Source organism: Carcharodon carcharias, chromosome 9 (genome assembly GCF_017639515.1).
Source record: "Carcharodon carcharias isolate sCarCar2 chromosome 9, sCarCar2.pri, whole genome shotgun sequence".
Taxonomy (NCBI): Eukaryota; Metazoa; Chordata; class Chondrichthyes; order Lamniformes; family Lamnidae; genus Carcharodon; species Carcharodon carcharias.
In genome coordinates, this window is record NC_054475.1 from 161,602,637 (window position 1) to 161,628,474 (window position 25,838).

Below are 25,838 nucleotides of genomic sequence, written 5' to 3' on the forward strand. Positions count from 1 at the left end.
CTGAAGCATTTGCCACAATCTTCAACCAGAAGTGTCAAGTGGATGATCTATCTCGGCCTCCTCTGGAGGTCCCCGGCATCACAGATGCCAGTTTTCAACCAATTCGATTCACTCTACATGATATCAAGAAACAGCTGGAGGCACTGAATACTGCAAAGGCTAGGGGTCCTGCCAATATTCCGGCAATAGTACTGAAGACTTGTGCTCCAGAACTTGCGACGCCTCTAGCCAAGCTGTTCCAGTACAGCTACAACACTGGCATTTACTTGGCTATGTGGAAAATTGCCCAGGTATGTCCTGTACACAAGAAGAAGGACAAATCCAACCCGGCCAATTACCGCCCCATCAGTCTACTCTTTATCATCAGTAAAGTAATGGAAGGGGCCATCAACAGTGCTATCAAGTGGCACTTGCTTAGCAATAACCTGCTCACTGACGCCCATTTTGGGTTCCGCCAGGGCCACTCAGCTCCTGACCTCATTACAGCCTTGGCTCAAACATGGACAAAAGAGGTGAACTCCTGTGGTGAGGTGAGAGTGACTGCCCTTGAAATCAAAGCAGCATTTGACTGAGTGTGGCATCAAGGAGCCCTAGCAAAACTGGAGTCAATGGGAATCAGGGGGAAAACTCTCCGCTGGTTGGAGTCATACATAGCACAAAGGAAGATGGTTGTGATTGTTGGAGGTCAGTCATCTCAGCTCCAGGGCATCACTGCAGGAGTTCCTCAGGGTAGTGTCCTTGGCCAGCCATCATCTGCTGCTTCATCAATGACCTTCCTTCCATCATAAGGACAGAAGTGGGGATGTTCGCTGATGATTGCACAATGTTCAGCATCATTCGCGACTCCTCAGGTACTGAAGCAGCCCATGTCCAAATGCAGCAAAACATGAACAATATCCAGGCGCCACACAAGTGTCAGGCAATGACCATCTCCAACAAGAGAGACTTCAACCATTGCCCCTTGATGTTCAATGACATCACCATCACTGAATCGCCCACTATCAACATCCTGGATGTTACCATTGACCAGAAACTGAACTGGACTAGCCATATAAACACTGTCTACAAGAGCAGGTCAGAGGCTAGAAATTGTGTGATGAGTAACTCATCTACTGACTTCCCAAAGCCTGTCACCATTTACAAGGCACAAGTCAGGAGTGTGATGGAATACTCTCCCCTTGCCAGGATGATTGCAGCTCCCACAGCACTCAAGAAGCTTGACACCATCCAGGACAAAGCAGCACACTTGATTGGCACCACATTCACAAACATTCACTCCCTCCACCACCGATGCACAGCGGCAACAGTGTGTACCATCTACAAGATGCATTGCAGGAACTCACCAAGGCTCCTTTCAAACCCACGACCATAACAATCTAGAAGGACAAAGGCAGATGATAGATGGGAGCACCACCACCTTGAAGTCCCCCTCCAAGTCACTCACTATCCTGACTTAGAAATATATTGCCGTTCCTTTACTGTCACTGGGTCAAAATCCTGGAACTCCCTTCCTAACAGTACTGTGGGTGTGCCTACACCACATGGAATGCAGCGGTTCAAGAAGGCAACTCACCACCACCTTCTTAAGGGCAACATGAATGAATCAAAAAAAGAGGTCTCTACCTACTAGACTAGCCGTAAGGTGGGGGTGGATTTTCAACAGCTGCAGGGCTAGGGTTTGTTTGGGGAAAGGGGAGAAGTGGCCTCAGTCAAGGGAAGAGGCTGCAGGGCAAGGGCTGTATGGGGAAGGGGGTATCCCAGGGTGTGTGTTGATCACATGTTGATCTGTGCAAGTGGCCTCAAAATGGTGATGGCTGAGGAGGCAGTCTCCAGGGGAGATGAGGCCAGATGGAGATGTGAGGATGTGTGTGAGAGAGAGTGAGTGGTGATGCCCTTGAGCTGGCAGTGAGTGAGATGCCAGTGGATGTGTGATGCCTTGTGACTGTGAATTTAGAGCGATAAGATGGTTGCCTTACCCCAGCGGCACAGATGAAATCATTCACCCTCTTTCTTCACTGGATGTCCGACCTCTGCGTATCGCGTTGGCACTGACCATCTCTGCCACTGCCTCCCGAGCCAGGGTGGCGAGACTGATGGGCCTCCTGCGGCCAGAGTGGGGGTAGAGAACATTGCGGTGGACCTCCACGGCATCCAAAAGGTTTCCCAGAGATGTGTCACTGAATCGGGGAGGGGTTGCACTCTTCTTGGCTTTTGGGGACGTGTCTTCACTGGTGCCCTCCTGGGCTGCAAGCATTGAGAAGCGTTGCGTGTGGCTGCAGTTTAAATATGGCGCCCTGCGTGAGGAAGCGGTGAGATAATGGCGTGGCGGGAAAATCGGAGGCCGCCCGCTAGTGAGACGGCGTCTTTCCTGTGGCTGCATAATTAATGAGGCGTGAATGGGACGATAGGGGCTGAAAACCTGTAATTGCGACTGACGGGTAAAACAACACTTTTCTCACCCGCTACCACACTTTGCCTAAATCTGGGGCGATTTCACCCATACTGTTTAATTTGATTGCTCTCTCTGCTGCCATTACTGGGACACCAATAGTCCTCTCCACCCAGTGGGAAGAGGTGCTGGTCAATATTTATTCCTCAACCAACATCACTAAAATCAGATTATCTAGTCACTATTATATTACTACTTATGGGAGCTTGCTCTGCGATAATTAGCTGCCATGTCTCCCATATTACAACACAGACTACACTTCAAATAAATTAATAGACTGTAAAGTTTGGGATATCTGAAGTCTTGAAAGATGCTACATCAATTTAAGTTCATTTTATGCCTCTCTAAGATCACAGGTAGTTTACAAGGTTGAAGAAGAGGGTCAGTCTAACTCATAATGGTGAGAGATATATCAACAGATATGGCATGAGTTATCCATTAAAAATTGCAATCACTTTGATTGAGAAATGAAACCTATTTTGATGTATGTCTCTCTTAAGAAAAAAGTGCTTCATATGTTTTAATGGCTTTGCAATCTGTGTCAGGGTTGATGATCATAAATGTCATTCCTAGTGTTTTGCCAGAATACTGACAGCTCTGCTGTCCAATTTACAACAGATTCATCAAAATGGTGGCAGTTATTACCTGAATTGCTGAACAGTGAGTCTGCTGTATAGTCTAATGAAACTTATTACCTATTATCTACTAAGATGTGAGAGATCTACCAAATCTTTAGCCTCCACGAGCAGCCTTCATGTCAGTTGTGGCTTAGTGGGTTGTATGCTTGCCTATCAGTCCTGAAGTCACAGGATCAACTCCCACTCCAGAGACTAAAGCGCCAAAGATTAGCTGACAAGTTCAGTACCAACACTAAGATAAAAGCAAAATACTGCAGATGCTGGAAATCTGAAACAAAAATAAGCTCAACACAAACTGGAGGAACAGCACCTCATCTTCTGATTAGGTACTTTACAGCCTTCCAGACTTAACATTGTGTTTAACAACTTCAGATCTTGAACTCTCTCCTCCATCCTCATTCCTTTTTGATCCCCTTTTCTCAATATTTATTTTTAAATTTTTATATATATATTTTTTCCCCACCTTTTTCAATTATTATTTTTAAAGTTCATTTCCATTCATTGTTGTATCCCTGCCTTTTAGCCTATTTTGATCTTTTCTCCCACACCGTCCCCTCCAACCTACACCCACTAGGGCCACCTGTCACTTGCTCCTCCTGCTTTCTACTCTTAATGTCACCGTTAGGACCTCCTTTAGCCAGTATCACCACCATCAACACCCCTTCGACCTTTTGTTTACGACATCTTTGGCAATCTCTCCTTTGCCTCCATCTATCACTGGCCTTCTATCCAGCTTCACCTGTCCCAGACCCCTTAAACAGTAGATATTTCACCACATTTTTACTTCTCTTTAGTTCTGAAGAAGAGTCCCATGGACTCGAAACATTAACTCTGTCTTTCTCTCCGCAGATGCTGTCAGACCTGCTGAGTTTCTCCGGCAGTTTTTGCTTTTGTTTCCGTACCGACACTATTGGACATACTGAGATTTTGGATGAGTTTTTAAGTTGATGCCTGTTTACCCCCTTCAGGTGCACATAACAGATAGGGTTGCCAACTGCAATTAAACGTTATTCCTGGAGGTTTCATCACATGACTTGCCCCCACACTCTTGCCATTCATTGGCTGACATATCCTTGTGCTGCACTGTCTTCCCGTGCCAACTGGAAAGCAAAAAAATCTCATTACTCAATTAGATGATACCCTCAGTCCGCCAAACATCATTACCCCACCCCACCCCCACAACCCATTCTCAAAATGTTTAGACCTGATGAAGAGGAATATTCGAAGAAAATGACGAAAAATATATATATTTTTTTTAAATATCCCTATGATATCCCTCCAGAGTTGCACAGAGGAGAGTCCTTGAAATTGATCTTCAATTCCTGGACACTCCAGACTAATCTTGGAGAGCTGACAACCCTAATAACAGAACTGATGACATTATTTTTAAGAAGACCAGGGGACTTCTTCCTGGTATCATACTCCCCCAGCCGACTTCACTAATTTTTTTTTACCTGACCATTGTTTCACTCTTTGAGGGATTTTGTTCTGCACAAATAGTTTGTCTTCTTTTCTACCTTAGGAGAGTGACCATGCTTCAAAAATACTTATATTAATTAAATATATTTATATGAATTGGTTATAATGCACTTTGGGACATCCCGAGGTCATGAAAGGTACCAAATAAGTGCATTTTCTCCTTCCTTTTTGCAATCCTATCCGATAAGCTTTGGGGCTGCCAGCTCACACAGTTTTGTCCTATGGCTGACATTAACAGGTTGGATCTTATAATGTACGTTTAAGATACAATTTATTGCTCTGGCCAGGCTATCATTTTAAGCCTCTTCTTGTTCTGCCATTTGGATGTTAATAGTGTGTGGGGAATTCACAGGACGGACAGATTAATTGGGGGCGTTGGGGGTGAAATGAAGGCCCAACAGATGTAGAACAGGCCAAATCTGATCCGCTTAGATTCTTCTGCTCTGGCATATTTTGTGCATCATAACTGGGTGTAGGAGGACACTTAATAAGCTGTGGATTTCATCACAGTTTGTGGTTGACTTAAGATACTACTACACCTCCATAAACACTTGGTGCAGTTGTAAAACATGGCAAAACCCTATTGAGCAATAGATTCTGTCATTAAGGCAGATAAACAGCTTTGAAGTCAAAATTGATTGAGTTGTTGGAAATAGGACAATTGGTTCATTACAACATATGATAACAAATCAGTACCCTATTGCACACTAACCATGGCAACAAAAAACCAGAGGGGAGATGAGGAGAAAATTTTGAACACAGCAAGTTGTTATGAGAGGTTTTGATAAATTGGATAGGGAGAAATTGTTTCCACTGGCAGGTGCATGGATAACCAGAGGGCATAGATTTAAGATAATTGGCAAAAGAACCAAGGGAGAAGATGAGAGGATTTTTTTTTTTCTCCTACACAGTGGAATGTACTGCCTGAAAGGATGGTGGAAGTAGATTCAATACTAACATTCAAAATGGAATTGGATGGAAACTTGAATATGAACATTTTGCAGGGTTATGGATAAAGAGCAGGGAAACGGAACTATTGGATGGTATTTTCAAAGAGCTGAAGGAGACACAATGGGCTGAATGGCACTCTCCTGTGCTGTATCGTTCTATGGAGTGGGAGAGGCACAGTAGCATAGTGGGAAGCCATCAGTACTGGGAGCAATGGGTATTCTGCAGTGGGAAGTGTTTGTCATTTGGAGGCAGAATCTTGTGCCCTTCCCTGTGGTGCGTTTGGTGATGGGGGGACATTTAATTGGGCACCACCCTTCTGTCTCCACCCCGATTAAGTCTGTGGTGAGAAGCATTAAGGCCCACTTAGTAGCCGGCCTCTGATTGGCCGGTACCTCTCGATGCCTGCTTAAGTACCTGAATGGCACAAGATGTGGCAGGCCTACTTGAAAGTGGTGATGTGGGGGCCTGGCTAGCACTCCAGGTGGCAGCCGAGATCCTCGTTGGCTCCACAAAGATTCCGCCCAGAGTCATTCAACAGTGGGAATCCTCTATAGTGGAATGAATCTTGACATAATGAATAAGCTGCAGCAGCACACCCTGACCAATGAGATGAAATAGGATGATTGGACCCACTTTAATCATTCTACACCCCACAATGTTGACATATAACCACTTACAAAGCAAAATGGGATATCTTCCTGATTATTTTCAACCCCTTGCTGTGTGTAGGTTCAGTTCACGTATCATCCAATCATTCAGGTATCTAGTGCTACCTAAACACTAGGGAAGTAACATTCAATTTAGATCAATATGAACCTTTCTGCCTGGTTTCCTTGTCACTTTATTTCGATTTTTAAAGACGTCTTCTCCACTGCAATGATCGCATGTGGCAATTTTACCACAGCTTCCCTCCACAACTGTGTCATCAATGGTTGAGCCAATTAACAAAACGAGCCATCAGAAACAAGAATTTTCGGGTCAGCGAGTGGGGTGGAGGGGGGTTGATGGGGGGTAGGTCCCGCTCGCCGACGCTTAAAATGATGCGTGATGACATCGAGCGAGCGTCCCAACGTCACCATGAGTCACTTAGATTGTCAGTTCGGCGGGTGCACAGCCAAGTCGGCTGCAGGTCCACCGTACTATCAAAGGTCTATTAGGGCTATTAAGAAAGTAATTAAAGCTGTTAAGAATGCTGTCCGTCCAATCTTAAGGTTGTCGGGAGGGCAGGCGAAGAGCCCAGGCGGCCTTCACATTTTTCATGAAACCTCAACCACGGGAGGGACGAGGTTTCATGAAGTGTTTATTAATTAAATTAAAAAATTTGAAAAGAAATCAATGGACATGTCGCAGCTCATGTGACAAGTTTCACATGAGGGGACGTGTCCTTAAATGTTGTTTTTTTGCCTTTCTTCAATGTTTCATAAGTGAAAGTAATCCCCCCTGGGGCACCTCCATGCCTCAGGAAGATTTCTGCACTCTTTCACGTGCATGCGCCAAAGAGAGCAAGCCCCGACTCAAGCCCCCACCACCCCCCTCCCCCGCCCGCACAGGGAGCGCACAGCGTTTCTGGGTGTGCATCACGCTGGGAGGGCCTTAACTGGTCCGCCCACGTAAAATTGGCGGCGCAGCCCCGATCGGGGGGGCACCGATCAGGCTCACACCCGCCTCTGCACAACCCCCACGGCCTGCAGAACTACAATGAGACTGCAGTGCTGTTATTGTCCCCAGATGTTGCTCCACCTTATTCCTTCCCACTATTTGTGCACAATTGTTGCTACATCATTAAGCACACCTCTGGCTCTTTCATGTATAATGATGTAATCATATGCACTTGAATAAATAATTAAGAATTGGTATTAATTAGCAATGCTGTTGTCAAATACTGTGTGTGTTGTGTATTGGTTTTATTCATAAAGCTGCTCTTATATATTATGCTCCTTGTATGGTACTGAGGGAGTTCTGCACTGTTGGGGGTGCTGACTTTCAGATGAGAAGTTAAACCCCTGCACTGAATGCTATCTCAGGCAGATGTAAAAGACCCTGCGGCACTATTTTGAAGAAGAGCAGGAGAGGTCTCTGTCCTGACTGAGATTTAACTGTGAACCCAAACCAGTAAAAAAAAGCAGCTTATCTGGACATTATCACATTGTTGTCTGTGGGAGCTTGCTGTGCACAAATTGGTTGCTGTGGTTCCAACATTACAACAGGGACTACACCTAAAAAAGTGCATTGGCGGTGAAGCATTATGAGGTAGTGGAAAGGCTTTATATAAGAGCAAGGCTTTCTTTTTATATTACAAGGTTGTATTTAAAATATAATTTTATAATCCAATGAATAGGCTTTGTGATTTACAAATTTTACTATTTTATATATTCTATCTTGATGAAAGGTGGCACTGTAGCCACGTTAAGTAGAAAGGACAGGCCTAGCAGTGTAAGGATGGACATATTTGCACCCTGGGCTGACTTACCTACCTCGTATTAATTTAAATGTTTAGAATGTGAGTTCTTGATCTTCTTGAGTATTTAGATGCTCAGTTTGTAATTGTATATCCAGGCATATGCAGAGCAGGACAGTTACATTTCCAGTCACGCAGCAGTCAAGCTTTATTGGGTGCAACCTAAACTTCTGCTATTGAGAGCCACCAACAGTGTGAACTCACACTGAAAGAAAGGCTTGTTTTATTCCTACTCAGCAGCAGGTAGGTGGAAAATACTCAGACCAATTAGCACCTTGTTGGGCAGCTCTCCTCTTGAAAGAAATTGGAATGCCGGCTGGTTATGAAAAGACTGAAAACCAGTGAAGGAGTAGAGGTGAGAGTACAGAGAGAACATGAAGGGACTCTGTCGTTTACTGGGAATTAAACCCCATGCAAAGAAACAAAAACTCCAGCTCTGAAACATACCGACAAAGCTTGTGGTTTATATTTTCCATCAACTAAACTCCATTCTACATCTGATCGGAGTCATTGTTTAAAAGAATGAGCATGATAGCAGTATCCTGTAGTGACTTGCTATAGTAATGCCAAGCTGCATGCTCAGTGATACAATCATCTAGATTTTGCAATTAATTTAACGCATTTAATGTAAATAAAGTACCCACCAGGATTAATAGAAATATAAGGTATTTCATAACATAGGATATCACAAAACGCCTCACGGTCGATGAAATACTTTCTCAAAGCCCAGTCACCGTTGCAATGTAGGAAACGCAGCAACCAAATGGTGCATAGCAAGATCCCACAAAGCAGCAACGTGATAGCGACCCTATAATCTGTTTTCATGAAATTGGCTGAGGGATAAATATTGGCCCAGGATATTGGGAGAGTTTGTCTTTGTTTTTTTTTCAAATAACGCTGCACGATCCCTTTGACATCCGCCTGAGGCTAGTAAACTGGGCCTCAATTCAAAGTCGTATCCCAAAAAAGCGTCGCTTCCAACAGCGCAGCACTCCCTCAACACTGCGCTGGGATTATGAGCCTAGATCACGGGCAGGATTTTCGGGTCGTCGGGTGGGCCTGGCAGCCGCTGGAAAACGGCCCGCTGCCCGCGATTGGCGGCCAACAGCGATTATCACATTGCTGTCTGTGGGAGCTTGCTGTGCACAAATTGGTTGCCGTGGCTCCAGCATTACAACAGGGACTACGCTTGAAAAAGTGCTTTGGCAGTGAAGCACTTTGGGACATTCTGAGGTTGTGGAGAGAATCTCAGCACTGCCGGGGTGGAGGGGGGGGCGCGGGAGGAGGGCGAGCGCAAAAACCTGCGTGCGCACGGGGAAGCGGGCACCGAAAGCTGCCTGAAGGCAAGGAGTTGAAGATTTGCGGTAACAGAAATAAAAATTTTGAAAACGAGAGAGACATGTCCCCGCACGTGATTCAGTCACACGAACAGGGACAAAATAAAAATGATGTCAAAACGTTTTTTTCTTAAATGAATGTGGGGAACCTCAGCCGGCCCGTGGATGAGGTTTCCTGAAAAGTGCAAAGGCCATCTAGCCGGTTCACCAACCACAAGGTTGGACGGACAGCGAGAAATAGCAGTTAATTAATAATTTACTGGCCTTAATAGGCCTCTTAATTGTCGGCGGGTGCGCTGCTGACCCTTGCTCGTGCCCGTCGACTGAAATATCGCGCGAGTGTGTGATGATGTCAGGATGCTCACCCGACATCATCGTGCGCTATTTCGTGCTCGGTTGGTTCAGGCGTGCACCTGCACACCAAGCGGAAAATCCTGCCCCATGTTTCAGTAACTGAGGAGTTGGGAATGTTGCTGAATACAACGCACTCATCAGCAAATATCCCCACTTCCGACCTTATGATGGAGGGAAGGTCATTGGTGAAGCAGCTGAAGATGGTTGGACTGAGGACACTATCTTGGGGAGTTCCTGCTGCAATGTCCCGGGACTGAGATGATTGGCTTCCAAGAGCCACAACCATCTTTCTGTGTTAGGTATGGCTCCAACTAGTGTAGAGTTTGCCCCCTGATTTCCATTTACCTCAAATTTGTTCAGGCTTCTTGATGCTACACTCGTTCAAATGCAACCTTGTTGTTCGGGGTGCCAGTCTCACATCAATTCTGGAACTCAGCTCCACGTTTGGACGAAGATGCCCAAAACTAAATGGCCCTGGTGGAACCCAAACTGAGCATCTGTGAGCATGTATAAAAGCAAAAAAATATTGCAGATCCCCAGCAGGCCAGGCAGCGCCTATAGAGGGAAACAGGGTTAATGTTCCAGGTCAAGATGACCTGTCATCAGATGAAATAACTGGACAATTTTTCACATTTTTGTGTAGATGCCAGTGTTACAGTTGTACTGGAACAGTTGGTTCAGGGCACAGCCAATTCTGGAGCGCAAGTCTTAATTACTACTACAGGGATGTTGTCAGGACCCATAGCATTTACAGAACCCAAAGCCTTCAGCCATTCCTTGATATTACATGAGTGAATTGAATTGGCTGAAGACTGGCACCTGTGATGGTGGGGACCTCAGGAGGAGGCTGCGATAGATGATCCATTTGGCACTTCTGGCCGAAGGTGGTTGCAAGTCCTTTAGCCTTACCTTTTGTACTGATGAGCTGGGTTCCCAATTATTGGAGATGGGAATATTTGTGGAGCATCCTCCTCCAGTTATTTGTTTAATTGTCCATCACTATTCATGACTGGGTGTGACAGGACTGCAGAGTTTAGATCTGATCTGTTGGTTGTGGGATCACTTAGCTCTGTCTATCACATGCTGCTTCTGCTGTTTAACATGCATGTGATCCGGTGTTGTAGCTTCACCAGATTGATATACCATGCTTCATTTTTAGGTATGCCTGGTGTTGCTCCTGACATGCCCTCCTGCACTCTGCATTGAACCAGGATTGATCCCCTAGCTTGATGGTAATGGTAGAGTGGGGGATATGCCAGACCATGAGGTTACAGAATGTGGTTGAATATAATTCTGCTGCTGCTGGTGGTCCACAGCGCCTCTTGGATGCCCAGTTTTGAGCTGCTAGATATGTTCTGAATCTAACCCATTTAGCATGGTGGTAGTACCACAAAGTATGATGGACAGTATCCTCAGTATGAAGATGGGACTTTGTCTCCACAAGGACTGCGCAGTGGTCACTCCTACCAATAATGTCATGGACAAATGCATCTGCAACAGGAAGATTGGTGAGGGCGTGGATCACTAGGTTTTTTGCTCTTGTAGGTTCTCTTACCACTTGCTGCAGACCCAGTCTGACTGATCTGTCCTTCAGGACTCAGCCAGCTCCAACAGTAATGGTGCTACTGAGCCACTCTTGATTGTGGGCATTGAAATCCTCTATCCAAAGCACATTCTGTACCCTTGTCACCCTCGGTGCTTCTTCATTGTGGTGTTCAACATGGAGGAGCACTGATTCATCAGCTGAGGGAGGGCGATATGTGGTAATCAGCAGGAGGTTTCCTTACCCATATTTGACCTGAAAACATGAGACTTAATGGAGTCTATATGAAATGTTGAGGACTCCCAGGGTAACTCCTTCCTGACTGTCTCACACTGTGCCAGTGCGACAGGACACCCAGAGTGATAGAGGTGTCTGGGACATTGGTGATGAGTATGATTATATCAGACTGTTGTTTGACTAGTATATGGGACAGATCTCCCAATGTTGGCACAAATCCCCAGATTTAGTGAGGACTTGGTAGGGTTGACAGGGCTGCTTGTGGCATTGTCATTTCTGCTGCTAAGCTCAATGCAGGGTTGTCAAGGTTTTATTCCTTTTCAACTCTCCATGGCGGTTTGGTAGAGATGAGTGGCTTGCTAGACCCTTTCAGAGGGCAGTTAGGAGTCAACCCACATTGCTGTGGGTCTGGAGTCACATGTAGGCCAGAATGGGTAAGGGCAGCAGATTCCCTTCCCTAAAGGGCATCCAGCACCGAGAAGCTCAAACTGCAAAGCTATCCCACTGAGGAATGCTGACCGCTCCCAATTCCTGGGGTTTCCAGCCTCATGGCCATGGATCCCCTGCTCCCAGGTGCTGGAATCATAGAATGATAAAGTGGAGAAAAAAGCCCTTTGACTCATTATGCCAGCTTTTGAAAGAGTATCCAATTAAGTTAGAATGAGTTCTGATGAAAGGTCATTGGCCTGAAATGTTAACTCATTCCTCTCTCCACAGGTGCTACTTGACCTGCTGAGCATTTCCAGCATTTTCAGTTTTTATTTCAGATTTCCAGCATCCGCAGTATTTTGCTCATGTATCAGTCCCGCTCCCACTCCCCTGCTCCTTTGTCATAGTCCTCCAAACGTTTCCTTTTCAACCCTTTGTCCAACTGCTTTTTGAAAGAAGTCCAATTGGGTGGATAAAAGTTAACACAAAGGGAAGTCAATTTATTTTCTTTGATGAGCTGCATGTGGCCAGGAAGAAGTGATAAATTTAATGCCAAGTAATTTTGAATTACAGAGAATATTGTGCAAGGGATTTGATCCCAACAAGAGCTGAATTAAAATTAGTCAAATTAATCTGATGTTTTGACACTTAGAGGCAGGTGAGCTCGCAATGCCATCAAGTGACTTAATCTGTCATTGTCCCCTGTCATTAGACAGGAACAAATGCCCACAGTGGCACTAAAGAATGACTTATTAAAAATAAATCATAAATTTTGCTTAAAGAGCAGCATCTACCACAACAAAAACAGAATTACCTGGAAAAACTCAGCAGGTCTGGCAGCATCGGCGGAGAAGAAAAGAGTTGACGTTTCAAGTCCTCATGACCCTTCAGCAGAACTGGGTGAATCCTAGGAGAGGGGTGAAATATAAGCTGGTTTAAGGTGGGGGGTTGTGGGGGGGTGGGGGGGTTGGTGGTGATGATTTGGGTGGGGGGAGAGAACTGGAGGGGGGTTGTAGGGACAAGCAAGCAGTGATAGGAGCAGATAATCAAAAGATGTCGCAGACAAAAGAACACAGAGGTGTTGAAGTTGGTGATATTATCTAAACGAATGTGCTAATTAAGAATGGATGGAAGGGCACTCAAGGTATAGCTCTTGTGGGGGTGGGGGGGCATAAAAGATTTTAAAATAATGGAAATAGGTGGGAAACAACCACACCACGCCCCCCCACCACTTCTCTCTCCCCCCACCCAACCCCACCCACCCACCTTAAACCAGCTTATATTTCATCCCTCTCCTAGGATTCACCCAGTTCTGTTGAAGGGTCATGAGGACTTGAAACGTCAACTCTTCTTCTCCGCCGATGCTACCAGACCTGCTGAGTTTTTCCAGGTAATTCTGTTTTTGTTTTGGATTTCCAGCATCCGCAGTTTTTTTGTTTTTAGCATCTACCACACCTTGAAAGCAACAAGCCCGAGGAACATCGAAGTTAAGGATGCCGTACTAATCTGGCCCAGGTCATTATCCTTACAATTTTCTTGTTTCTAAGAGGCCCACCAACCTGAATTTTAAAATTCTCATCCTTGTTTTCAGTTCCCTCCAAGACTTTGTTCCCTCCCTATCTTCCACTGCGGCCTCCTTCAGCTGCTCCAGGATCTCTGCGTTCCACCGATTCTGGCTTCTTGCTCATCCCCCAACAGTGAAAATTGCACCCAGGTGAAATTTTAACGGACAATTTGAAGAGAATTGGCAGAATAAGGAGACAAATTATTCCTTTGGAAAACCTCATGGAGCATCTCGAGTATTGGCAGCCCCGGGGGAAAGGGCAAAGAGGTGTAAGATCAGACAGTTATAGAGGCAATCAACAATGGGCTGCTTTAAAGAGGAGGTGGTTCGGGTACAGTTGAGGTACATACCCAAAAGGTAGGACAAACACAGCCAGAGCTCCCTGGATGCCAAAAGAGATGGAGGCCAGAATTTTCAGTGTGTTGGGTAGGCATGGGCCCAACCCAACCGAGCATAAAATGATGAGTGATGATGTCGGGCGAGCATCCCGATGTCATTGCACACTCACGCCATACTCTGGTCAGTGGGCACGTGTGGGAGTTGGCAGTGCATCTGCTGACAATTAAAAGGCCTATTAAGGCCAATAAAGTAATAAGTGAATTAAATATTTCACTGCCCATCCAACCCAGGCAGGCGAAAAAGCCAAGCGGCCTTTGGATTTTTTTTAGGAAACCTCATCCATGAGTGGGATGAGGTTTCCAATAGCTATTAAAAATTAAGTAAAAACTTTAACATATCATGAATGACATGTCCCTGCTCATGTGGCAGAGTCACACGATGGGGACATGTTTTGTAACATTTTAAAGTTCTTTATTTTTAATTTTTTAAGGGAGCTTTTCCTGTGCGCACCCACGCTCGTGCGCGAAATTCCCCGCTCGCCCTCCTCCCCCACCCACACAGGCAGTGCTGAGCGCTGCAGTGCCCGTTTCACACTGGGCCGGCCTAAATTGGCCCACCAGCGTCAAATCATGGTTCAACTCTGATCACGGGTGGTGGTTGGATTCCCAAACACTCCTGCCCCTCCCCTCCGAGCCCACCCAACGAGGGCAAAATTCTGGCCAGAGAGCAGGATAAAGCAGAAAGAAGCTGCTTATGACAGACCCCCATCTGTAAACAAATGAGAACAAGGCTGGATATAGAAGAGGCCAAGTGAATAAAGTAATAAGAGAAGCGAAGAGAGAGTTTGAGAAGAGACTGGCAGCTAACATAAAATGGAATTCAAAAATCTTCTCTCAGCTTATAATTAGTAAAAGGGCAGTAAAAGGAGGAGTAGGAGTGATTAGGGACCACAAAGGGGATTTAGACATAGAAGCAGAGGGCACAGCTGAGGTGCCAAGTCTCCCAATCTGCAGTGCAGAGTCAAAAAAAAAATGCTCCTATTAATCATTTCAACAAAGTATAGCAGCATTAAACTTTTTACACTAATTTGGCTTTGGAGATAGTGTGAAATTTGTCTCAAAACAGGAATCAAAGCCTAAAATAAAAGCAAAATGCTACGGATGCTGGAAATCTGAAACAAAAAGAAAAATTCAGAAGAAGAGTCATACCGACTCGAAACGTTAACTCTTGTCTTTCTCTCCACAGATGCTGTCTGACCTGCTGAGTTTTTCCAGCAATTTTTCTTTTTGTTAAGGATCAAAGCCTACCTGTTAATGGTTCTCATATCGCTTCTCTACAGTTGTGAGGCATGGACAACCTACCGGTTTCACGTAAAGCAGCTAGACACATTTTATCTTTGTTGTTTGAGATCTGTATGCAATATCCAGTGACAGGACAAAATCCCGAACATCAACGTTCTTACCAGGTTCCGCATACCTGATATTGAGATCGTGCTCATCAAAGCTCAGCCTCGCTGTGTCAGTCATGAGGTTTGCATAGAGGATTCTGGCATATCAAAGGCAGCATCCTACAGAGAGCTGAGCTCGGGAACCCGAAACACAGGGCTTCCCAAACTCAGATACAGGGATATTCTGAAAGTCAATCTCAGAACCTATAAATTGGACCCCACAACACGGGAGAAACAACCTTGGGCAGATCCAATTGGAGAAGTCTCTATCATCAAGCAATTTCAACATCTGAGGGGAACAGAGTCAGATTCCTAGAGGACAAGCGAATATGTTACAAAGCTAGTGCTTTCACCCATCCCTCCAACTATGTAATATTCGCAATCGGATCTGCCAATCACATATTGGTTTAATATCACATATGAGACCACACCGACCTGGATGGTGAACAACTGGTCTCCCGGCTGAAAACTCGCCTGTTGAAGTGATGGGAGAACCCATCATCATACACGTGGGCTAAATTATATGTACCAGATTCCCTGCCGCACCCCCCTCCCTCCCAGCGCCCCACCTAAAATGTTGATGTGGAGGCCGCCAAGAGCACCAGCTGACCCATAGCCACTTAACAGCCAATTGGCTGATAATAGGCTGGAGGCAGGACATGTAACTCTCAAGGACAGGAAGTTTCGCTTCAGATCTGCTGGCCAATCAGAGGCTGGCAGCTCCCCAGAATTTCGGGACAAAGGAGCGAGGTGCTGGATCGGGATTTGGGAGTACGACCAGTAGGCCTTGGGTGAGAGTGGCGGGGGAGGCGGGGGGGTGGGGGCAAGGAAAGTGGTAGGGGGGGGCTGGGGTTTGAGAGGTCATAGGGGGAGGGGAGCCTGGGGTGTGGCTAACAACTGGGGGTGGGGGTCTTCCAAATGGCCTGGGTGGCCATTAAGGGGAGACCTCCTACCCACCACCAGTCTGCGCAGGGAAAACAGCTGGGCTGGATGCTTGGTGTGGGCCTCTCCCTCATCAGTTAAATCTAAGCAGCAGCGAGGTGAGGCCCTTAAGCAGGTATTAATTGCTCAACATGACATCCCCCACTCGTATAACTGTGGTGGGGGCAGGGGCGGGTAGCAGGAAGCTGCCTGCTAGATTCAGACCCGCCTGCAGAGGAACATAAAATCCAACCATCTTATATTATATAATATATATAAAGTGAGAAGGGGAAGGGGTTAAAATCTTGTGAGAGCGTTTGGGTATAAATTCATGGAAAAGATTCTCTTCTTCCCAGTTTCATGTGGAACCCTCAGTACTAATGGTGTTGATTCACCCTTGAATGCCTTAATGAACCTGGCAGAGCCAGCTGAGTCTCCATGTGTAAAACGAAAGAGCATTTCACCCAACTGCTGGAGATGAAGGGTGGTGATGAGCTGCCTTGTTTTCAGCAGAGATGTGTGGAGGACCTATCAAACCCAGGATTGAGTCAATGGCCACATTAGTGGGTTCATAATGCTGCTGATTGAGCCTTCCGTAAAAGTCCTTGAAGGCATTGTTTATTTCCTGCCACTCCGTTGCTTCCTTCCCCAGTCAAGGTGAAAATAGAGATCTTTTAATTTGATGGCACACGGCCAACTTCTCTAATTCACTGGTTGAATCAACCACCAGTTGTATTTTAATGTTTAAAGTCTCTTTAAAGTATTCCAAGAAAAGCCCTGAAATTTTCTATCTACACTCTATCTACAGTAAAATCTTTCCTTAATCACTAATGCAGACTGTTTCCCAAAGCCAGTCAGCAACACAATTCAATTCCCACTCCACAGTTTGGCCATCTAACCCAGGCTGACACTCCTCGTGCAGTACTGAGAGATTGCTTGCACCATCAGAGGTGATGTCTTTGTGATGAGATTTAAAACTGAGGTGGGTGTAAAAGATCCTGTGGTACTACTTTGAAGAAGGGCATGAGGATTTCTCCCTGGTGTCCTGGCCAACATTTACTCCTCAAATAACATCATTAAAGCCTATTAACTGGCCATTCTTCTTAATGCTGCTCGTGGGACTTTGCAATGTGCAAAGCGGCTGTTGCCGCTGCCCACATAACAACAGTGATTACATTTTAAAAGTAATTTATTGGTCGTGAAGTGCTCTGTAATGTCCTGAGGATGTGGGAGGAACTTTGTCAATGCAAATTGTTTCATTAAAAATGTATCATGCTCAAATTTTTCCCAATAAGGCACAGGGAGAATAGGCATCTGCTGGTAGACACCCCGTGGTTGTCGATTGGCACCATCAATGCTGGGGAACAGCATTTCTCTATGAGGAGAGTGGCTAGGATCTGGAATGCACTGCCTGAGGGTGTGGTGGAGGGCGGGCTCAATCAAAGCATTCAAAAGGGAACTAGACTGTTATCTGAAAAGGAAGAATGTGCAGAGTTGTGGGGAGAAGGCGAGGGAATGGTATTAGGTGAGTTGCTCATTCGAGGCAGCCAGTGCAGACATGATGGGCTGAATGGCCCCCTTCTGCGCCGCAATAATTCTGTGATTCTGTCGCCCTCATTGCTAACCCTCCTTGTTAACTGTTTTCTTCCACCACAAGCTGCCAAGCCTTGACGTTGCAACCGATGAGCTGCTTAGAGTTTGGTTAACCTTGTATCGTGCAGTTGTCATGTTCCATTCTACACACAAAAGCTGGGAGAAGGCAACTATCTTAGAAACAACTACTCTGTTGTTACGCGAGCACAATCGAGCATTTGCACACTGAAACCTTTATTTATAGAATATCAGGCATATCAAGCCAGGAAGCTGATTCCAGCTCTTTCCTTTTATTCTTACCTCTTTGAGATTGAATTAGACAATTTTACATCTGCAAAGATGCGCTCGCTCTCTTTAATGGGAGATAAACCAGCGATGGATTAGTTAAGTGTTGGAGTGGAACCCTCCACCTTGATATCTCCAGATGTTGTAAGGATGCCTTGGGATATAATTGCTTAGTACTGATGTACTCATTAAGAAAATAACATCTGTACCTCAGCTAAACATATTCCCTCAGATCTATTTTCAAATTATTCTCAAACAAATTGCAGAAAGCTGGTGTGGGACTAAGCACAACATGCTCTTTCTAAGAGCCAGCATATGCGTGACAGGCTGAATGGGATCCCTTTGTGCTGTATCCCAAATGGGGAGATCCAATTTTATACCTAGATGATATGGTTTTCGTTTCATAAAAAAGATACAGAGGCATTGGAGAAGTTGAAAAAAGATATTTACAAGAATGATCCCGGAACTGAGGAGTGATTTCTTCACTCAAGGGGTTGCAACATTTTGGGATTGTTTGCCCCAACGGTTGTGAATGCTCCATTGTTGAGTATATTTGTTGTAGACGGATTTTTGCCTTTTGTGGAATCAGGGGAAATGGTGAGCAGGTGGGAAAGGGGTGGGAGGTTGAGGCAGAAGATAGTATGGAGTATGCTTGAGGGGCCAAATGGTCTACTCCTACTCCTATTATGTTCTTATGTATTATTTTTCAGTATTGCGTCTGATTCCATGACTGCATGCTGATTGGATTCATTGACACACTGTAAAGTTAAAAGATGGAAAATTATAGACTACCCTCTCCTCTCGCAGTTCCCACTGGAAGTGCGACATGTGAAATTGGGCCTATTAATGATACAGAACTCCCTGATGTAGCTCAGTTACCTGTTTGCACATGATGTGATTCTTCTCAGTGTAGACAAAAGCAGAGGTATCTGAAATATCATCAAAACGTGGTGCTCCAACCATGGCAATCTGGCTCTAGAAGTTCAGTATCCCTATTTGTATTTGCATTTTATATTCACAGGAAAAAGTGCACAACCTTTTTCCAAGGATGGCATCAGAACCGACTGATTCGAGGCGTCGGCAATAATTGAACAGGTAACCTGTTGGAGGTCCTTAAAATAATGAATGGGTTGGACAGGGTAGAATTGAGCAGAGTATTCCCATTGTCTTAGAATCCAAACTGGGCCTAGAAATACATGATGGTTACTAAATCTAACAAAGAGATTTCTTTACATAGTGAGTATATAGAAATTGCTACCAAGAAAATGGCTGAAGCAAGTAGCTTGGATGCTTTCAGAATAAAATAAAACAACCATGAGAGAAAATGGAATAGAAAAATATACTGAAAAGCTGAGATGAGGTTGATCGAAAAGAAGGAGTTTCATGTGGAGTATAAACACCAGCACTGACTAGGCTGAATGGTCCTCCTTTGGCTGTGTGTTCTGTAAGAAATTTAAGCACATAAGAAAGAAGAGCAGGAGTTGGCCATTTGGTTCCTCTAACCTGCTCCACCATTCAATCCAATCATGGTCGATCTTCTACCTCAATTCCACTTTCTTGTTTAATTCTATACCCCTTGGTTCCCTGAGTATCCAAAGACCTGTCTGTCTCTGACTTGAATATACTCAACGGCGCAGCATCCACAGCTCTCTGGAGGAGGCACTTTGAAAAGTTCACCACGCTTTTTGGGAGGGATTCTATGAAGCCGGCGAGAGGGGCAAACGATGTGTGGGGTTTCGGAATTAGGCAGGGTGCAAAATTTTGATTTCCCGATGGTGGGTTGAGACGCAGTGGTTAAGTCAGAGGCGTAGTTGCAGCGTGTTGAGCCTTATGCCGAACTGTGGCAGGTCCATATCCTGCAATACGTTGGCATGAATATTCATCCGCATGAAACTTCTCGTAACTGTGTCCCGCGTTCAAGATTATGTCACTGGCCCACGAGAACATGGTCCCACGCAGTTCACATTCGTTTAAAGGTGGCGTGCACCAGCTGGCATTGTGCTGTTTTGGCTGAAGTCAGCGGTTTACCTCATTGAGCTCTGCCGCTCCAGGGAGGGGAGCTGGAGAATGGCAGCTTGCATGGAGGCACAGGACCAGCGAACATCAGCCAGGGGTGAGGAAAGGGGTGGTGGGGATTGAAAGGTTTTAGTTTGGGGGCACGGAGGAGTGGAAGGGGGATCCAAGTGAAGACAAGGAGTGGGTCTGGGGGGCCAGAAGGAGTAAAGTAGGAAGGGCCCAGCGTCCTGGGTGGAGACGGGCATGTGGTGGCAGAGACAGTCAAACAAGGTTAGAAAATGCGGGACCTAAAGAATGAAGCCTCTCTGGACGTCCCCAACATCACAGATGCCAGTGTTCAGCCAATTCAATTCACTCTACACGATATCACGAAATGGCTGAAGGCACTGGATACTGCAAAGGCTATGGGCAGGATTTTTCATATGTCACGAAGACTATCGCTGCCTGTGATCGGATCTGTGCCGCCATTTTACGCGGGCCAGTCAATCTAGGCCCGCCCAGTGTTAAAAGCAGCTGGTAGCGCCCAGCGCCATCTGTGCAGGCAGAGGGAGGAGATAGAGTTGGGGCCAGTGCTCTTTTGCGCTTGCACGCAAAGGAGTGCTTCAATCTCCTTGAGGCACGGAGCTGCCTCAGGGAGATTGAATCAATGTTCAAAAAATTAAATAAAAGATTTATAAATTGATTTAAACATGTCCCCGCACGTGACTGTGTCACATAAAATGGGACATGTTTTTATATTTATAAAAAGCGTTTTATTTATTTAATAAATGCTTTAGGAAACTCCATCCCGCTTGTGGATGAGGTTTCCTAAAAAAAACGTGAAGGCCGCTTGGCCTTTTCGCCTGCCCACCAACCTCAAGGCTGGACGGGCAGCGTTTAGAATAACTTTAATTAGATCCTTCATGGCCTTAATAGGCCGTTTACATATCGGCGGGTGCACAGCCGACTCCGGTTCACGCCTGCCGAACGAAACACTGCTACTCAGCGCGATGACATCGAGACACACGCCCGACTTCATTGTGCGTCATTTTACACATCGGTGTGTCAGGCCCACCCCCATACGCCGTCTGAAAAATCCTGCCCTTTGGGCCCTGACAATATTCCAGCAACAGCACTGGAGGCTTTTTAAAATGTATTGATTTGTTCATGGGGTGTGGGTGACGCTGGTTAGGGCAGCATTTATTACCCATCTTTAATCGCCTTTGAGAAATGAGCGGCTTGCTATGCCATTTCAAAGGGCATTTTTAAGAGCCAACCACATTGCTGTGGGTCTGGAGTCACATGTAGGCCAGAACAGGTAAGGGTGGCAGATTTCCTTCCCTGGAGGGCATTAGTGAACCAGATGGGTTTTTAACAACAATTAACAATTGTTTCATTGTCAACATCAGACTTTTAATTTCAGATTTTTTTTTATTGAATTCAAATTTCACAATTTCCCATGGTGGTGATTCAAACCCAAGTTCACATTTTGCCACATTATATTCCATCTTTGCCCACCCACTTTAATTTATCCACATCTGATCTCGGGCAATGTCCTTTGCAAAGCATTGAAGGGAGGCCCAGCTGAACCAGCAAGTTCGGACACGTTGGCCACGTGACCAGGAGCCTCTGTTATAGCCAACGCCAACCCCCACCCGTAGCATTGTCAGCTGACAGCGGGTTTCACCACTGTAAAGCTTCGCCCACCACGGGACAGCACCTGCCCCACCTGTACACCACTGGCGGTTAAAATTTGAATTATAATTGTGTGGGGAAATGGAAAAAGCAAGAGGATGGAAGCTGTGCACACTTCCAGTTCCACCACTGGGAACAGCGCAGCACTGATAAAATTCCGCCCTAGGAGTGAAGAAATTTCTCATCTCAGTCCTCAACGGTCAACTGCTTGTCCTGAAACTGTGATCCTGTGTTCCAGAATCCCTAGCTGCGGGGGAAGCCTGTGTGCCCTCTTTGGGTTTTGAGTTCATGTAAGATTTGGAGTAGGCTGTCCTTTGTATCACTGTCTCGTCAGTGGACAAGTACTAATCAGAACACTATGACCACAGCTTTAGTAACTTGAGATATAAGCAACTTAGGCAGGGACATGGATTAAAACACTCTGTGTGACCTCCATGGCACCATGGGACACATCTACGTGACCCGTGAAGGGAAAAAGCTTTGACGACCCTGCCTTATGATATCCCATTCTGAGGCTGGGTCAACTGAGCTGAAATTAACTGCTTTTACTATTCAGCCTTTCTTTCTGGTGTCTCTGTTCACCATGTGCCAGGTCATCCATTTTCATCTGCAGGTTATTTGTTTTTGTCTTGAAGTCAGCATGCAACTCATCTGTTTCTGTTCATCAGTCCATCTGTTTCATCTGCAGCTCATCCGTTTTCATTTGCATCTCATCGACACACACTTCTGACAGTTTTAATACGCCCGTGACATTGACCTATTGCGTTGCTCACTTCAGCAGCGCCTCAGCTTTCCGATCCCCATTTGTGTCAGTTTTATCTGTTCCCGAGCCTTGGCTTGCACTCTGCAAAGTACTTTCCCAATGCTCAGGAGCACGTATAAGATTGGCTTCCAGCTGTGTGCTCTGTTCCTTTCTCTGTCACTCACAACAGCGTGACAAAGAATCTATTCCATTTCCTTCCTGCAGTATTCGGTTCTGAAATACTGAATTCTAACTGTACATGTAACACAAGACACCCTCAGCAGGGGGATGAAGGACTCTCTGCACAGTGTGACGTCGTGTATTGAACCTCTCGGCTGTGCATAGCTGCACATTATTCAAATTGGTGCCACCTACGAACAAAGGCAGACTACTTATTCCTGATATGTGAGCCAATGTGGTTGGTGTAGATGGAGTAAGTACAATTCAGACAGGGTGCAGAGATTTACTAGAATGGTACCAGGAATGAAGAACTTCAGTTCGGTGGAGAGACTGGAAAAGCTGGGATTGTTCCCTTTAAAGCTGTGAAGACATGGCGATATTTAATAGAGGCTTTCAAAATCTTGAAGGGTTTTGAAAAAGTAAATGAAGACTGTTTTCATAGGCCGGAAGTTTGGTAACTAGAGGACACAGATTTAAACTAACTGGAAAAAGAACCAGAGGGAAGATGAGTAGAATTCCCATCATGAAACGAGTTGTGTTCTGGAATAGACTGCCTGAAAGGATGATGGATGCCATAGAATTGGATAAATTCTTGAAGGGGAGAATATTGAAGGCTATGGGGAAAGGACAGAGGAATGGGACTAATTCAGGATGGGCAACTATGTGGGCTGAATGGACATTTAGAAAGCTTTGGTGAGCTGTTGGGGGCTGCAGGCCTAAAATGAATTATGTTAACTATCACCATTAGAAATTGTTGTGGCATTTATTGTATGAAGAACCCTTCGTGTCATTTCCACACTTCAAAATAACACTTATTGACATGCTAATGAATATGCTAGAGGTTTACCCAAAACTTATCTTAGTCATTGATATCATTGTGCCGTTATTAAAACTGCAAAACTGTTTACTTGACAACTGCTGTAAAATTTTGTAAAACAAAATAAAACATTAAGGAACATGCCACATCCTAACAATGAAATGTTTACTATAAACTATTTTAACAGAACATCATAGATGCTTGTTGACAGATAAGTGAAAATATTTGATAGGTACAGTAACTGTCAATCTACCTATCCTATGCTCCTTGGCATTGAACCCTTCAGTTAATTCTGTTCCAGTGCTCAACAGGAATCGGGAGACAATCAGAGGGCAGAAGATTACTCACATTGTAAATCTTCATGCTCTGAGCCCCTTCATGTGCAATCCCCACCTCTTACATGGCTGCACTCTATGTCTAGCTCACAAAAAGTCTCCAGCCATGGCTCACTGGCTAACCTTGGACCACTTCCTGTGGTCATTCCTTAAAGTCACTCTGCTCCAGTGTTTTTCAACCAGGGACCCAAGGGTTCTGCGAGCTTTCTGAGGGCCTTAGATTCCTGGGACACTGGGACTGGCTCTGAGGGAGGTGGCATCTGTACAAGCTGGACGGGTTGCACCTTAACAGAGCTGGGACTAAGTTCCTTGTGGGGCATTTTGCTTGTGCTGTTGGAAGGGCTTTAAACTAACTCAGCAGGGGTGTGGGGACCAAGAGAAAATATTAGAGAGGAATACCAGGGTGCACAAAATACTGAGAGCGACAGATAGCACTTGTATAGAGAATAGTAAGTTAATAGATCAAGGTGGGGTAAGGGAGAAAGTAACAAAGTAATAAAGATTCCATGCAATTCATTTGAAAATTGTACCAAGTTTATTGATTTTTCAAGGTACTTACATTTAATGATAAAGAATCATTACATGGTTTTGCATTTTCATTCATTCGTTCGATAGTGCTTTATTTGGTTTTCATTTTTGTTTTATCATATATATTTATCATATATATTTATATATGTTGGGAGGGGAGGAGCGAGAGACAGTTGAGCTTCCACAGAATTTCACAATATATTACAGGGTTTCTTCACCAAGAAAAGATAACTTCTCTACTCTATACAGATAAAAGCAGATAATCTAACTTCCTTCTTCGCTTAAAATCTCCAATTCTCAGTACAAGTACATAAATAATTAAAAACAAAAAAACTGTGGATGCTGGAAATCCAAAACAAAAACAGAATTACCTGGAAAAACTCAGCAGGTCTGGCAGCATTGGCGGAGAAGAAAAGAGTTGACGTTTCGAGTCCTCATGACCCTTCAACAGAACTAGGTGAATCCAAGGAAGGGGTGAAATATATAAATAATTGTTATAATGCTATGCATCTCGAGGGTCGAATGAAAAGCTACCACAGGCTGAATATGGCCCGTGGGCTGTAGTTCTCCCACCCCTGGACTAAGTGGACAGCTCTTTCAAAAAGCCAGCACGATGGGCTAAATGGCCTCCTTCTGTGGTGTAAGATTCTTCTAGAATTTCATGTTGAGATAAGTGCAGGTGCTGTGAACCTCAGGTTATCGTGTGAAATGGCCTGTAAGAATTGAAACCACAGGCTCGGTTTGTTGTTAAGCTGAAAGGGAATGATTGAATTCTGAAGCACAGATGGAGGCCATTTGGCACTATTGAAAGAATGAGTGAAAATGCAAAAACATGTAATGATTATTTATCATTAAATGTAAGAGTACCTTGAAAAATCAATAAACTTGGTACAATTTTCAAATGAATTGCATGGAATCTTTGTTACTATGTTACTTTCTCCCTCACCCCACCTTTATCTATTAACTAACTATTCTCTATACTAGTGCTATCTCTTTGAAAGAGCAAAGTACTGTTCACTAATGCTTTCAGTTACTTTGTCTTACCTGGAAATAGTTTTTTTTAACAAGTAAGATTTATATAATCCAGGGCTGTGATTTTTTTTTCTATCATGTAGTCACTTGACCATGTCTCCATCACTTCAACAAATGTCTGATGTAATATACAATGCATAAACATCGATAATAGTGACCAGAATTCAGGGTTAAAATCGAACAGAATTAGGGTGAAACTTGCCTTTGAAAGTAACCCAAAATGATGGCAAATCTGGAGGTATCAACTAGGATGTAATGCGAGCTCCCACTTTTCTATTGCCCTTCTTGTACTCATGCCCTAGTCAAATTTCACCCTTGTCCCACACAATCTTTCTAGATTCCATTAATCCAGCTGCCTGGAAATTTTCATCACATTTTCCATTTCCTGATAGAAACTTTTACAAAATTCTGCTTCACTTTAGAACTCTCCATAGCTGACGATAAAATGAGAAATTGTAAATACCGAGTAGCTATTGACGGTTTACGTAAA